The sequence below is a fragment of the Panthera pardus genome, unplaced genomic scaffold (genome assembly GCF_024362965.1).
Source record: "Panthera pardus isolate Hobbes unplaced genomic scaffold, ASM2436296v1 HiC_scaffold_13, whole genome shotgun sequence".
In the NCBI taxonomy this organism is placed as follows: Eukaryota; Metazoa; Chordata; class Mammalia; order Carnivora; family Felidae; genus Panthera; species Panthera pardus.
The window spans coordinates 68,737,638-68,753,894 of NW_026526688.1; the positions used below are offsets into that span (position 1 = coordinate 68,737,638).

General features: G+C 36.1%; 1 protein-coding gene across 13 annotated transcripts in view; it reads right to left on the reverse strand.

The window, feature by feature from the left end:
- RAPGEF2 (Rap guanine nucleotide exchange factor 2) overlaps positions 1-16,257 on the reverse strand; it is a 252,907-nt gene that overhangs the window by 73,247 nt on the left and 163,403 nt on the right. The window lies entirely within an intron of this gene.

A 16,257-nucleotide genomic window follows, 5' to 3' on the forward strand; every position in this document is an offset into this window, starting at 1 on the left:
GATTTTATGTTTTGTTTTGTTTTTTTAATGTCAGAGCTTTAGGATTTCCTCTGTTTTTCATCCTACAAAAATGTCATTCTGACCCTACCATACATACCACTTCTTGCTTTTTTCTTGAAGAATGAAACCTCTCCACATCTTCAGATAGATGTCCATTATTAACCTGGCTCTCCAAGAGCTTGTCTTTCTTTAGGTTTAGAAACTCATCTCTCATGTTTACAAAATAAGGTAAAATATGAGGAATTCCACTCCAATAATTAAAATATTACTAAAATCATGGTTGGTTCACACATTATCAAATAACTGAATTAAAAATTTAAACCCATGCTTTAAATCCTGGATGCTTCACACCATGCAGATAAAACATTTGAAAGAATTAACAAAAGTTTTCACTCAAGCTTTGACATTTTGACATGAAGTAAACATAAATTTTAAATTTTGGAAAATGAAAAAGGAATATATGTTTGAAAATTAATTTTAAAAATCTTTTGAACTTCTATGTGAATACTTTCCCCCAAATTAGCTGTAGTAAAATTAGAAAAACAAATAGATAAGTTGTATGGTTATTATTAATCAAAGGTACTCTTTTGTGAGAACAAGGGTCACAAAAAACTAATATTAATTTGCTTAAGCTGTAAGAGCTTCTTTCCCAGAATTTTAAGAGATGAAAATAACCACACGAAAGATATTATCATAACTTAATATATTTAACACTGTGTATAGAGCAACAAGAAAGCATATAACCATGTCCCTCTTACATGCTGAGCATTAAATTATCTTTCACAAAGCAAAAGGGTTTTTTTTTTTTGACCGAAAGCAATATGTACAGTTAAGAGGTATAGAACTCCCACATTCCGGCCTTTAAATTGTTCTTCTTATAAGAAAGCAGCATTTATGAGCCCCATAATGACTATTTTAAATCCCGTGAATCACATCACAATAGAAAAACACTGTGTAGCATAATGTATAATGACATATTTAAATATGACTCAAAATTCCATGCTTCTCTAATCTATATTAAGTTGTGAGCAAAATAAGGCATTTCTACCTTGATCGTTTCCCTAAGCAAAGGTTAACTAGATAGGCCAACCTTAGGAAGAAATAGAATACATACCATGATATAGTCTCTTTCGTTAGAAAAGGCAAGAAGAACAGATTTAAATTAAGACTTGGTGTATAAAAGCTGAAAGCATAGAATTTGTATCCACATAATGAACTGATGTCTCCTCTAAAGACGTCAGATTGCTGTTCAGCTAAACTATCTAAAAATACCTCCTTGCAAACACACACACACACACACACACACACACACACACACACACACGAAATGACTACAAAGACAGGTCTTACTAAGCAGCTCTACTTGCACAAAATCACTTAATAAGTGGGGAAAATTTTTTAAAGTACTTAGGGAAAATTTAACGGGGATTTTTCATAGCAACTATGATATTTTATGAGCTATTTTGAAAACCAGTACCAATCTGTAAAAAGTAGTTAATGAAGGATCTTAAAGCAAATCATAATTGACCTAAGATGTCCAACGGAGAATCATGTTCTATGAATTCAAAATAAGATAAAGAAAGATAAATCTCTGCATCACTGTCAACATTCTATTTAAAAACCAAGAAAAGGGAAATGTTCTGGCTGGAAAAAAGTGGGAATCAAACTCATGGATGCCACTGTGTGCCAGACCCTGTATCACATATGTAATCCCCACGAACAACCTATGAAGTAGGCATCATTAATAGCACTTTACAGACGAAGAAAAATGGTTCAGAACATTTAACTAATCTGCCTAATGTGACACAGCTACTAAGAAATGGGAGGGCTCTAACCCACATACAAATGGTTCTAGAGCACTGTAACCTAACATCAATAACTGAATTCACATAGGCTTTCGAGTCTGCAGATTCCGAAAACATTAACTCTTTTTGTATTTTTCTTATTTAAACCTCAAGTTTTTCATCTGCAATACTGCGAGATTCTCACTTTGCTCCTAGTGTTCCTTTGACAATTAAAGAAAATAATACACATAAAGTACTTAGTAAAATAATTGTAACTAACTGTAATCATTAATAATCTTCAAAACAAGGCTGTAAGGGAGACCAGTATTATAGTCATGACCTCTACTTTGAAGTTAGAAAACAGAAACTTCAAGAAGTTGAATGACTTGCCTAACACTTGCATAGCTAGTAAGAATCAGAACGAGAACTTAAAGCAAGGTCCTTGTACATAAAGTATTTTATTGTTCTACGACACAAACACCTAGTTGGAAGAGTTCCTGCCTATTACTATGGGAGAAGGTTCACAGCTGAAGTAGGTATTTTGCTTTAAATATCCATGTTAGATACTCAAAGATGATATGCAAGAAGCACCGTTAATGAGTGACCTTTGCCACACTATGACATTTCATTTTGCATCCTGTTTGCTCTCAGTTTCAGGGTAACACTTTAAGGTCACTAATTAAGTTTATTATAAACCAACCAATCTTCTTCCACAACATCTTCGGAGAGTGCTTAAAGCAGGGAACAAAACAGAGAAACGAAGTAATGTATACTCTGTGGCTAACAAAGTCAGCACCTGATACATACAACACCTTGATGGATGTTCTCTGATCCTGCCAACTACAATACCACGCCCACCATCCTACTTAATAGAATGGAGACTCAACCTAGGGCCATTAGGACTGCCAAGAAAAGACTTCTTAATGCAGGGGAGTCCATAACCATTGGATTTGGGGTTACTTTGTTGTGGCCAGGTTAAAGTATATTTTAACACAGCTTTCTAAAAAGTGTAATTACATTCTACAGTCCCAAGAATATGTGTTATAGGGATGGAGGCTGGAGAAATGTCAAAATTGTGACAAAGATGGACCTATGATCCACTTATGTGTATTTTATTTTTTTTAATGTTTATTTTTGAGCGACAGAGAGAGAGAGAGAGGGAGGGAGGGAGAGAGGGAGGAGGGACAGAGATACAGAGAGACAGAGGATCCTAAGCGGGCTCTGCGCTGATAGCAGAGAGCCCAATGTGGGGCTCTAACTCATGAACCCCGTGAGATCATGACCTGAGCTGAAGTGGGACGCTTAACTAACTGAGCCACCCAGGGTCCTCACTTATCTGTATTTTAAATGGCTAAGACAATGCTGTTAAATCTGTGTGGCTGAAAGACTATTTCATCCAGCTAAATGCTAAAATTAGCTTCTTATAAATTACTTATTTCACTAGAAACAAATTAAGAGGGCAATCATATCATCCAAATGACAAGTTAAAAAACGGCCTTTTTTTTTTCCATATTCAAGTATAAAAACAGGGTAATGTGAAAGACCTCTTTCCCATACGGATGGGAAATCTCAAATATGTGTGGCGACCCAAAAAAAGTTGAATCCACAAAAGAAACTTTCACGTTGGAGCCCCTGGGTGGCTCAGTTGTTTAAGCCTCCAACTTCAGCTCAGGTCATGGTTTCATGGTTTGCGAGTTTGAGCCTCGCATTGGGCTCTCTCTCTGTCAGCGCAGAGACTGCTTCAGATCCTCTGTCTCCTTCTTCCCCTCTCTCCCTCTCTCTCAAAAATAAATAAAGAAAACTTTCATGTAAAGAGTTAAAGAGTAATTCTTCAATACAAAATTATACTCTTGTAGTTCTAGCCACACTTAAAGGGGAATAAAATATATTTCTTTTATTTCCATCAAGATCAAGGTAAAGTTACTCTATATTTTATGGTGGGGATAGTAATTACTACATCACACATATGACATCCCTTTGAAACTTACACTACAGAAAATAAACTCCTAAAGTAGGGGGAGAAATAAACTGTTCTCAAACTTTCTCATGAGAATTATAATCCACAGGACACACAGAAAACATGGAACTGGACCATCCTTGAAACAATTTAGTTCCCTTATGCAGCTTCCAAAAATAGATCTGCATATACAGATATGTGTGTGCGTGTAAGTGCACGTATGTACAAGAAAAGACTGCCACTGGCTCCACCATGTATTAGCTGTATGACTTTGGGAAAGTTACTTTACCTCTCTATGCCTTGGCTTCTCTGTTTATAAAAGGACAATATACTTATATGGGTGTGAAGATTAAATGAGATAATATATGAACAGGGTTTTGAATATTGCCTAGAACACAGGAAGCCTTCAATTTTAGCTAATGGCATTATTACTGTTACTTTTTTACTCTAATACTAAATTAGCAAACAGAGATTGCTTGCTGAGTATGGAAATGCAGAGGGAAAAAAAGTGAATCAACTTAAGGACATGTCCTTATACAAAGGGAAAACCTAACACATAGTCTATGACCCACTTGCATGACAGATTTAATTTTCCTTACCTCTTAGATAATGGAGGATAAACAGCCATCTTTAAAATATAGAAACCAAGCTTGTTACTGTCCATGCATTATTCTAAGCACTTATAGGTTTTACCTTGCTTAATCTTCACACAACCATATCACCTCCATTTTACAAATGGATTCCACGTAATAGGGAAGCTAAATAAATTAGCTAGGCTCACATAGCTTGTGAGTGGTGAAACCAGAATAGAAGTCCAAGCTCCTGGCTCTGGAGCCCTCCTCCGACCACTAGGCTACATACAGTTCTTACTCATCTCTTCTCTTCATATACATAACTCTCTTCACAAAGGCTACAACTGTTCACACCACAGTTTTCATTACTTTATGCACAAACTATTTCCTAAATCGGGTTATTTTTATAGACAGAAAGTGAAACTACTCCTAGAAACCTAAATGAGATTCCCCCTCTCCATCCACTGCTAGGTTCTAAGAGCTCCTGTAGATCCTAGGTAGTTATTTTAATATATTTCAGTATTCAGTTTCCTTTGCGTAGAAGAGACAGCATCCTCTAAATTATAAAATTACAGTACTGAAACCAATAGGGGAGCAGGGCATCTTCAACCTCATTTCATCTTGGGCTTCCAGTTCTTCTATCAGATGCCTCTGATCTGCTGCTTAAAACCTCCAAAACCTATCTGCCTGAAATGCCCTTATTCCTTACACCTACTCCTATCCACCTGGTAGGCCCCAGCTGCCCCCCGTACATTCCTCCACGAGGCCCCACACATAACACTAGTGCACATGTCAGCACGTGTCTCTCTGGCTGCTCTTCTGTGGGCAACTGAGACAGAGGCAAGTCCTGTTGACAGTCGAGTAACCAAGACCAAATACAGAACACATTTTCCTCAAACAGTGATTTCGTAGATCTAGTTCCGTGACGATATGCACACTCTAATTATAACATACAAATGTTAAACACCATTAGTTGTATACTCATATCATATTTCACCGAGTCTAAGATACACAATTTCTTCTTTGTTTTAACGTCTTTGAAATTGTGATCCATCTTAAAATCAATGAAAAGAAAATACTGGGTTATTTAAAGCAAGGCGGACCAATCAATGTGTCTTAAGATTTGATGAAAAATGACATTTTCATTAAAATACATACAAATTTTTAAGGAAAACAATCCCAGGGAATTCTTGATCTATCCCACCTGCTCACATAATACAGTTAGAAGAAATGATTAGTCAACTATGTCCAGATCAATAGAAATGATTTGACTGCTAGCTATTCTAAAGAAAGACCGAAAAGAAAGCCTGTACTTCAGAAAACTTAACTCCTGAACATTACGATCCCAGGTGGTACCCTGGCCACATCCCACTTTTCACTCTATTCTACCATAAATGGCTTTCTAATTCTTACATGAATCCACACAGCAACAGGTCCAAACTCTTTGACCTGACAAAGGGTTCTACAGTCTGACCCCTCTCTCATCAACCTGTGCTCCTACAGTTGCCCCTCCAGTTCAGCCAAGCTGATCTATACTCACTGTTCCTTGACTCTACACGAACACTTTTGATTCAATGTTTTAGCTCATTCCGTTTGCATTACAAAAATTTCTCCCATTTCCTTTTTTCTTCACATCTTGCTTATCCCCTGTCCTTATTTGTGGCGCAGCTCAAGTCTTATTGCCTTCCTTGTAGACTACTCAAATCACACATGACATTCCTGCCTTGTGTGCTATGTACTTTTCATCCATGCTGCTCACCCAAGCATTTAAATGTATGCAACCAGATGCAACATTTTCAAACCATATTTTTAAATCTCTTCTACAGAAATCTGGATAAAACCCACAAGAAAATAGTCAATATTTTCTTTTCTTATTTTGATATTTTATTCAGCTAATACTGAAAACACTTCTATTATTTGAGAACTATAATCTACATTCTCTTCTTCTATCCAAAGATAGAGCTTAAGTAATCTTTCTCTAAGAAAACACTGAGTGGCATTTAAGTTATCCATATCTATTTTTCTAGAGCAAAATTAAGTTTTCATTTAATATCACTATTGTCAGCTTTTGTGATGTTTGTTCTTCAACAGATGGGCTTTAAATCTTATGTATGTAAAGTTGTTAATTTTTTTTCAGGGGGACAATAAGCAAACAGAATAATGAAGAGTAAAGAAATCTGGGAACATGCCCAACTAAAAGGAACACAAAAAGTTTCGGCAATAAATGACATGATGTATAGTGGAAAGGGAAGAGGACAGGAACGCTGTCACGGGTGTTTATATTTTCTTTAGCTAAGCTATTTGAAAGTTCACTTACTTTTTTCTTTTGACATTTTAATATTGACTTCCGATACCTTAAAATTGTTCATAAACATTAAGAAAAGCACGATTTGAATATAGTATACTTTATCAAAATACAAATATTTCTCTTCCATATTTAGGATGGAATTCTAACACTAAAGAAGCTCTCTCTCTTTTTAATGTTTATTTATTTTTGAGAGAGAGACAGAGACAGTATAAGCAGGGGAGGGACAGAGAGAGAGGGAGACACAGAATCCGAAACAGGCTCCAGGCTCTGAGCTGTCAGCACACAGCCCAATGTGGGGCTTGAACCCACGAAGTGTGAGATCATGACCTGAGCCGAAGTTGGACGCTTAAACAACAGAGCCACCCAGGCGCCCCTAACTAAAGAAGCTCTTAAGTAAATAACTTTTCCCTCATACTACATCTTACATATTAATATATGGCAAACTTTAAAACTATAAAGTAGACAAAGCAACTAATGATGAGAGCTTCATAATAGTTACAATGTGTCTCTTAAATCAGTTGTCCTTAAATATATTTTCTACATATATTTTGAAGGGAAGGAAAATATAGAACAAATACTATTACCAGATTTTATACTATGGTATAATATGAACATGTCTGCAATAAGAAGATACGTATTGAAGTATTACTAATGGTTTTGGGGTAGCTGGGTGGCTCAGTCGGTTAGGCATCCAACTTTGGCTCAGGTCATGATCTTGCAGTTCATAGGTTTGAGCCCCGCATCAGGCTCTGTGCTGACAGCTCAGAGCCTGGAGCCTACTTCGGATTCTGTCTCCCTCTCTTTCTCTGTCCCCTCTCCTGCTCGTGCTCTGTCGCTCTCTCAAAAATAATAAACATTAAAAAAAATAATAAAAAAATAATAAAATGTTACTACGGTTTTGATCTGAGTACTGAAGCTGTGATTCTTTTTGTCCTTGTCTTCACGTGTTTTCTATTTTTTTCTTCAATGACCAAATAAGCTATGTAATTTTTAAATTACAAATTATGCATAAAAATAATGCAGACAAAGCACAGATTAAACTGCCACCTGAATAACCATAACACAAAGCAAACAAGCACCAAAAATTAGTTTGCCTATTCAAAGGGTATCTCTTCTAAAATAATTTTATTTTTATATTTAGGTAAATGTTATCTCTAAAGTAGTGTAATTTTGACATTTGATTATTTCCACAAATGTAATTAATTCAAACAAGAAATAGGAAACTTTATACATGAATATAATACAAATATAAAATGCATATTTTTAATTGCCATTTACAATGAAAAAAAGTGTAATTTTAAGAAAGCAAGTAAGTACGAGATTAATTAGCCGTAAAGAAAAAGCTAATCTCATCCTTCACATCTCCGTGTCTGGAAACCTTGGTTGTAAATTGTATTCATTCATCACTCAACTTCTGCCAACCTCCCCACCAACTGCCACCCTGCCCCCTACCACCCAGCCCAGCCACTATGGCCCAGTGACTATAGAATCTTTCTAAATCCTTATTGACATCCAAGCAGTCTTCTTTTTCACTAATAGTAAAAGTGCTATACACTTCTCAGTTCCATAAAACCCAGGAAAACTGCATGTCACAATATTCCCCCTTAACTCCACGTTTTTCCTGATTACTGAGGGGGAAAAAAAAAGAGTGCTTTCATTTACTCAAAATAGTTCAGAGAGTAGAAATATCTACTGAACCCATTCTTTTTCTCTAGGAGGACAGAGGCAAACAAGATTTCAATTCTATAGCTTTTTTCTTTTTACAGCCATGCTTGTCTTTATTTTGAAACGCATGAAGTTGTATACTAGCACTTAAACTTAATGAAGAAGTTGACCTACCGGAAATAATTATAAGGTGCTCCCATAATAACCTGTATTTTTACGTTCTCTAATTAAAATTAGTTTTCACCAGGGTGCCTGGGTGGCTCAGTTGGTTAAGCATCCAACTCTTGATTTTGACTCAGGTCATGATTCCATGGTTTGTGATATCGAGCCCTGCTTTGGGCTCTGCTCTGACAGTGCAGAGCCTGCTTGGGATTCTCTGTCTCCCTCTCTCTGTGCCCCTCCCCCACTCATGCGTACTCTCTCTCAAAATAAATAAATAGATAAATAAATAAATAAAGCTTTTACCCATAAAATAAACCAGGCAGAATGCTAAATTCTAGCTTCATCTATATACCTAAATTAGAAATGAGATTATGGGTTAATTATATTTATACAAACACATACATATGCATGAAATATTCATATATATATATATATATATATATATATATATATATGGGGGAATTTCACTTTATAATCATTCCAAGTTAATTTATAAACCAATAATGTACTTCTCTGGAGTTCACAAAAAAAGAATATGTACTTCAGTCTGAAAGGTGTTAAAAAAATCTTTTTTAATGTTTATTTTTGACAGAGAAAGAGAGACAGACAGACAGACATACAGAATGTGAGCTGGGGATGGGCAGAGAGGGAGACACAGAATCTGAAGCAGGCCCCAGGCTTTGAGCTGTCAGCACAGAGCCCAACGCGGGGCTCAAACCCATGAACCGTGAGGTCATGACCTGAGCCAAAGTTGGATGCTTGGCCGACTGAGCTACCCAGGCTCCCCTGAAAGGTGTTTTAAACTATCACTTTATCAATCAACAAATGTAAGGTTAATACATGACTAACCAGATGTCTCTGAGAACAGCCTTTACAATTAACATGTAGTGTGATCTGGTGTACTGATACGGAATGAAGAGATCTGAAGTGCGTGGGGAATATTTATATAGTGACTTAACATACAAAGGAAACACAGATAAGGGGTTGACTGGTAAGTTGTGTGAATAACTTGTACATAGACTGTACAATTAAAATCAATCATTATATATCATATACACACTATATATGAGAGAAAAGAGAATACAACATAAGAGGCTTATGCTACAGGTTCAATTAATAAGAAGAAATGGCAGAGGTTGACAACTGATGAGTTCTTTGTGGCAAGGGTGTTTCTATACCAACAGAAAGGGCAAGGAGAGGGACTGATTGCTTAAAAGGGATCACCTGTATAATGCACAACATAGAGGGATATGTTGTTTTTGTGAGTGTATGCTGTTGTATCATTTCTTCATGTGCTTCAGAGTATAAATCTGTATTTACCTTCTCTTATATGCATCTGGACATGCTTCTTATCTATGTTTCCAAAAACTGGGCACAATATTTAACCAGTCATGTGTAACTCCTATGACAGTACTAATAGCACTGGCATTTTAATACTATAAATGGAAATAATCCTAAGTATATGTCAGGTCTTCAAAAATAAACTTCATTTTTACATGATGAAGAAAAATAAGGAGGTCAGTGAAAGTGGAGATCTAGAACAGGAAATTAAGAGAGCCCTGAAGGACACATTTACAAACTTTCATTTAAAACACACACACACACACGCACAGGTGTATCTCTATATACATTCAGATACTCATGTTCTTTTGTTTTTAAAATCTCTTAAAAAAAAAAACTCATATCCAAACCATAATCCAAATAAAATATATGGATAATGATAAAATGGTTATTTGATCTAAATAGGCAAAGTTTTCCAAAGTTTACAAAACACTGCCACAGACATAACAGTAGTAAGTTACTCGTTTTCTTTTTACTAAGTACATAAACATTGAAACATACTTCATCAGGAATTTAAATTAAATAAAACTAGGGGCACCTGGGTAACTCAGTCAGTTAAGTGTCTGATTTTGGCTCGGGTGATGATCTTGTGGTTTGTGGGTTCGAGCCCTGCAGCACAGATCCTCAGTGTCCCTCTCTCCGCCCCTCCCCTGCCTATTCTCGCCCTCTCTCAAAAATAAATAAACATTAAAAAATTAATTTTGACATGATTATTATTAAGGACAGGAAAATGAAGAAAACTGAATGCTTACTCTAGATGGATTCTTAGATTACCTGAGTAATATATTTCAGAGTATCGTCAGGCCTAAAATCAAAGAAATGGACTAAAGAAATCTTAGGTTTCATCTCAGGGACATTTATAGCTACATGACCAAATTTACACAGCATTTATTCTGATGCAAATTAAGTATCAATATTTTAAACACATAAAATATGTTATTTCAAATGGGAAAGAAAAACTACGATTAGTGATCTCACTATGGTTAAATAGTTAAAGGAGAATAACTGAGCTTCTAATGATGCATTTTAAACATTCTCTTTTCACTAATTTTAATTGATTTAATTTTTATACAGTCTCTTTTAAAATGGATCATTAAACAATATTTGAAAGTAAGGAAAATTTAAAAGGTAGGAAGTATGGTTCTTCTTTTGACTGAAAGTAAGGATTTTTCTTTAATATATCTCACAATGAGACAGAGCTTTTTTCAGTCTTACACGTGTAAGTAGTGTATGCAATACACTGCAAGTTTCTAAAATAGATTTCTTCACTTCTAACAGGGTAAAAAGATCTATTATTTGTTGCTAGGGTTTCTTGGCCCAAATCCAAGGCAAGATGACCTTGTCCTTGAATAAAACAATAGGATATTGCTTCCTCTCAGGCCTCTTTGCTAGCTAGCACAGTGAAAAACCTCCCCAAGAAATAAGTTTATTTCATCTCAGGAAATATATCTGTCATAATACACCAAAAAAAAAAAAAAAATCAGATAAAGAAAAGGTGGAGTTTTAACTCAAAAGACACATAATCTAACATCTATAATTAATCTTAGTGCTATTTTCTATATTGCTAAGGAAAATGCACTGAATTATATTAAAGAGATACTCTACCCAATATTTACAGACAAGGTCAAATTGTCATGGTAGGATAAAAGCAATTTTTTAAAAATTGACTCTTCTTAAATCTTTTCTAGTTATAAAGATGGGGAAAAGGTGCTTAGAGGGTGGAGATGAACAGGAGGCTACACTCCTTTGCTGTATCTTCAAATTCTATTCATGATTTGTTAGGTATCCTACCATCTTCTTCTCCATCACCTGTATTGACCTACTCCCTAATATGATTCATTCCAATAGCAAAGATCTCACTGATTTTCTTAACCTTTTGATTCCCCATATCCTTCTACATCTTCTTGCCTCGGACCCTCCCATGTTATTCTTTCATCCTATACTTCCTTCCTGTTATTCTTCCTTCTCTATACTGTATTTTTTTCCCCTTTAAGAAAGAGCGACCGAGTGAGAAGGGGAAGGGGAGGGGGAGAGGGAGAGAGAGAATCCCAAGCAGGTTCTATGCCCAGCACAGCCTGATGCAGGACTCAATTTCACGACTGTGAGATCATGACCTGAGCCAAAATCAAGAGTTGGACACACAACTGAGCCACCCAGGTGCTCCTCTATACTGTACTTGCCCCTCTATACTGTACTCTTAACAGTTTAGCAATTCTGAATTCCAATCATATCCTTAATACACGGTATAAGGAAGGGGGAGAATTCAATCAAGATATAGTCTCTCATCTAACTGTAAATACCAACCGAATTTACAAGTACTGGTTAGAAGAACAAATAAAATCAAACATTACATATCAGCAGCCACTAATCATTATTCAGAGAAACCAGAGATGAATATAAAGAGATAAAGAACAAGTGAAAGTCAAGCAAAGAGCACTGGACACTGAGAAATGGGAAAAGAAAATGAACCTGAAGTGTCTTGTAATCAGATCATCTTGTCCTAAAAAACAAACAAACAAACAAACAAACATACTTGGAGGAAAATATGTTCATAAGGAAGAGAATATAGATTATAGAGGAACTTAGTGACCAATAGGAATTTAGACATATGTTTAAGCTATATTATATCCTTCATGGTTAAGAGGCTTATGAAATAATGAGATTTATATTTATGGCTACAAACGAGCCATGACCACTATGGACTTCAGAGAGGTGATCATGAATTAAGTTGGGTTCCATGACAGATGCAGACTTCATTAAAGCAGAAACAGGGAAGATGAAACAGCAAGAACTCAGTGCTTCCAAGGGAACACAAGTGGCCAAGGTCAGGCTGTCACAAGTTACAAAGTCAACAGAGGAAGCTGAGGCATCAAGTTTATGTTTAAAGAGTTAAGCAGGGGCGCCTGGGTGGCTCAGTCAGTTAAGCGTCCGACTTCGGCTCAGGTCATGATCTCACAGTCCATGAGTTCAAGCCCCACGCCAGGCTCTGTGCTGACAGCTCAGAGCCTGGAGCCTGCTTCGGATTCTGTGTCTTCCTCTCTCTCTGCCTCTCCCCTGCTCATGCTCTGTCTCTCTCTGTCTCAAAAATAAATAAAAACATTTAAAAAAAAATAAATAAAAAATAAAGAGTTAAGCAGCAAAAATAAAAAGGTACATGTGTGATAAGGCCAAACACAGAAAAGCGGAAAGAAGGAATTGAGCTAAATACCATCTACTCCTGATCATCCCACCTTAAGTCTTAAGATAACATCGAAATTGCACATAGCAATAAACAGCTTTGTAAAACTATCTGTATAAAAGTTTTATACAATAATTTTGATCACGATATTGTTGCTCTTTTCTATTAACAGTGCTTGGGATGGCACACACAACAGGAAAAAAGAGGAGCAGGAGAAAAGCAAGCATTTCTTTCAAGTTATGTACTCCACTGATTAATACCAGCTCTGTAACTATACAATCTGCACACCTAATGTACTCTAAATTTGGCTACACACAGAGAAGTGCTATATGTTTGTGGTGAAAGCAGGGCTATGATACCAGACAACCCTGGGTTCCAATCATGGCTCCACCACTTACTAGTCCTTGGAAAACATTATTTTTTATCTTGCTAAGCCTCAGTTTTGTTATCTCTAAAAAAAAAACAGTGATAATACATCTTTCTTTACAGAGTTGTAATAATTAAGTCAGATAATATATAGTGCCTGTCATACTGTAAGTACTCAATAAATGACAGCTATTGCGATGTATTCCCTACACTTAAGTAAAGCATTTTCTTATGCACACCACTTTTTAAAATTATTATTTAATCATGACTGAGGTTTCATTTACTATAAGTACAGTGCACTATATATACTGTAATTTGGGGAGAAATGCACAACTGGAAAAGGGATTATCAGTTTCACAGTATCGAGCTGATTTATTTTAAGTAACTCATTTAAAACTTTGCAAAGTTTCAAAGACATCTTAATAGTGCAGAAGTGGCCAAAGAACACTTAAGGAGTACTGTTCCCGTTAGATAACCTGAGGCAGACAAAAAGGGGACAGGCAGGTTGAAAAACAGTTGGTGAACAGAGTAATGACACCTTTAATGTTATCCTAAGGTTTTCCCCAACTTATTGAGCTTATAAAACTTTTCTTCGTGTAACATCTACTAACCATCCGTGCAACTAATGTTCAACAGTAGTCTTTTGGCAAATGCAGTTTTATCATACATTTTTAAAATGTATTTTATTTTCAAAATTCACAAAACCAGAAGGTTCCTCTAAAGAGTGGATGAAAGCACTAGCTGACTATAAGAATACAGCCCAGTGCTGGATGCATTTTTAGGGACACACAGGTATTCATCCCAGTGTTATCAACTGACCATATAGAACTGGCAAGGGGAGGAGATGTAATAAAATACATGAAATTTACTAGTTTAACAGGTTAAGTGAAACTTCGTTAATCCAAAAATTCAATTAAATGAGAAATTCAAGAGTATTTACTGTGCACCTGCTATGTGCCAACAACTGAGATATACACTGAGCTAGACAGAAATAAAGAGTAAAAGCCTGTAAGATCTGAAAAATTCTGACAAAGCACAGTAACTGGGTTTACTACTGGTGCCCAATCACAGTTTGCTTTTTTTTTTAAGTGCCCAACTTAACGCTTTTTGGTTTCTGACTCCCTTCTATTGTCAAAGAAGCAAAGCCACTTACAAAGCCACAACCTTCTGTAGAAGCAAAAATGGAAATATTGTTGAATTTACTAAATTTTACTCATTTAAAATTAGCTCTGACATTCTCCTAAAGCCTCATAGGTCAAAAGAGGGGCATTCTCACTAATTTTTGCTCAAAGGTTTACTGAGTCACCTATTATGTGACAGCCAGAGTAATTGTTCTCCTATTCAACTCCTTGCACATAATTAAAATCTTAAAGGTCTGCTCATTACACAGCAAAGTCTAAGTAACCAACAAACTCATCAACAAGTATACAGCAAGATCTTGACATCACAGGCTGCCAGCTTTGCTGCACATGATGCTCTGAGATGGCCAATTCTAGTATTGAGGCTTGTCAAAGTATCATGGGAAATACCATTCACATGTTTTTTAGAAATTGCTTCATTTGAGGCCATTTTATGGCTAGAGTTATGTCTGTCACAGTATTACCCCAAATTTCGGTGAAATACACACACAAAGCACTTGTGAAGAAACAAATATGCTTATAGAATAGTGTACTAGGTACTCTAGCTTAGGTACTATCTGGTATTTATCTGTCCCAACTGCTCTTGTTGTCAAAAATTTAGTAATACTTTCCCCACCACCACCAGTAAGTAATTTTAACAGTTTTTTTTGTTCATTAAAATTATATTATTAAATACCCCCCCTTCATTTTGAGAAAGGATAATATGATAAAGGTAGACAAGGAATCTGAAGTTTAAACTTTTCTTCTGAGGCTCCTCAAGTAGTCTTAAGTAATGTTCTTTTACGTGGGAAAATCATGATTACAGAAGAGCTTAATTTCAAAGGTCCTGCTAATAAAATCAAACTACAGTGGAACTTCTCTATAACCTTTCCTATTAGTGAAATTAAGTATAAGGCTGGTCTTTTTCTGGATCTGACCCAAAGAGTTTTAACTACTGTGGCACCATTAGGATCTCATTATGAAGGGGCTGGGCTCTAAGCACAGTATCATAACATGCTTCTAACACAGCTACTGCCCTAAGAACATCCTCTGGTTCTGGGCCCCTGGGTGGCTCAGTCAGTTAAGCGTCTGACTCCCGATTTCAGCTCAGGTCATGATCTCATGGTTTGTAAGACTGAACCCTGCATTGGGCTCTGTGCTGACAGTGTGGAGCCTGCTTGGGATTCCTTCTCTTCCTCTCTCTCTGCCCCTCCTCCCCTGCTTATTCTCTCTCTCTCTAAAAATAAAGAAATAAACTTAAAAAAAAATAATATCCTGTGGTTCTTTGGAAAAGTGAGATACTGCCTTAAGACTCACTTCATCTAAGAAAACCTCTTGGGTTTAGCTAATAATTTTGTTCATAATAATGAACAAAATTAAACTATACCATAAACCTAAGTATCTAAATATTCTAAATTCATGGCCTCCTCTCTGTAAATTTATAGAGATTTTAAATTTTCAGCGATTTATCTCTATTTTTGCAGTTCAACATCTTATCTTTCTTAGAGTACACAAAAGATAATTCCTATACCCTAATATAATACCTGCTGCATGCTAAGGTGTAAAAACAGGCAATTCAAAAATACTTAAGATTACTATATAAGCTGCCTAAATGTATGTGTTTTCATTTGGGGAATTGAAAAAATATATATCGATCTAAAACATATGAATTAGTGTGATGGCAGAAAACTTCCAACACGGTGATGTAAAAGTAGCACTGTGAGAACTCACATTCCTCAAACAGGAGGCTCAGACTTGGTGTTAACCATAGAAGAGTGTTTCTCACAAACAGCAGTAGCTGCCTGT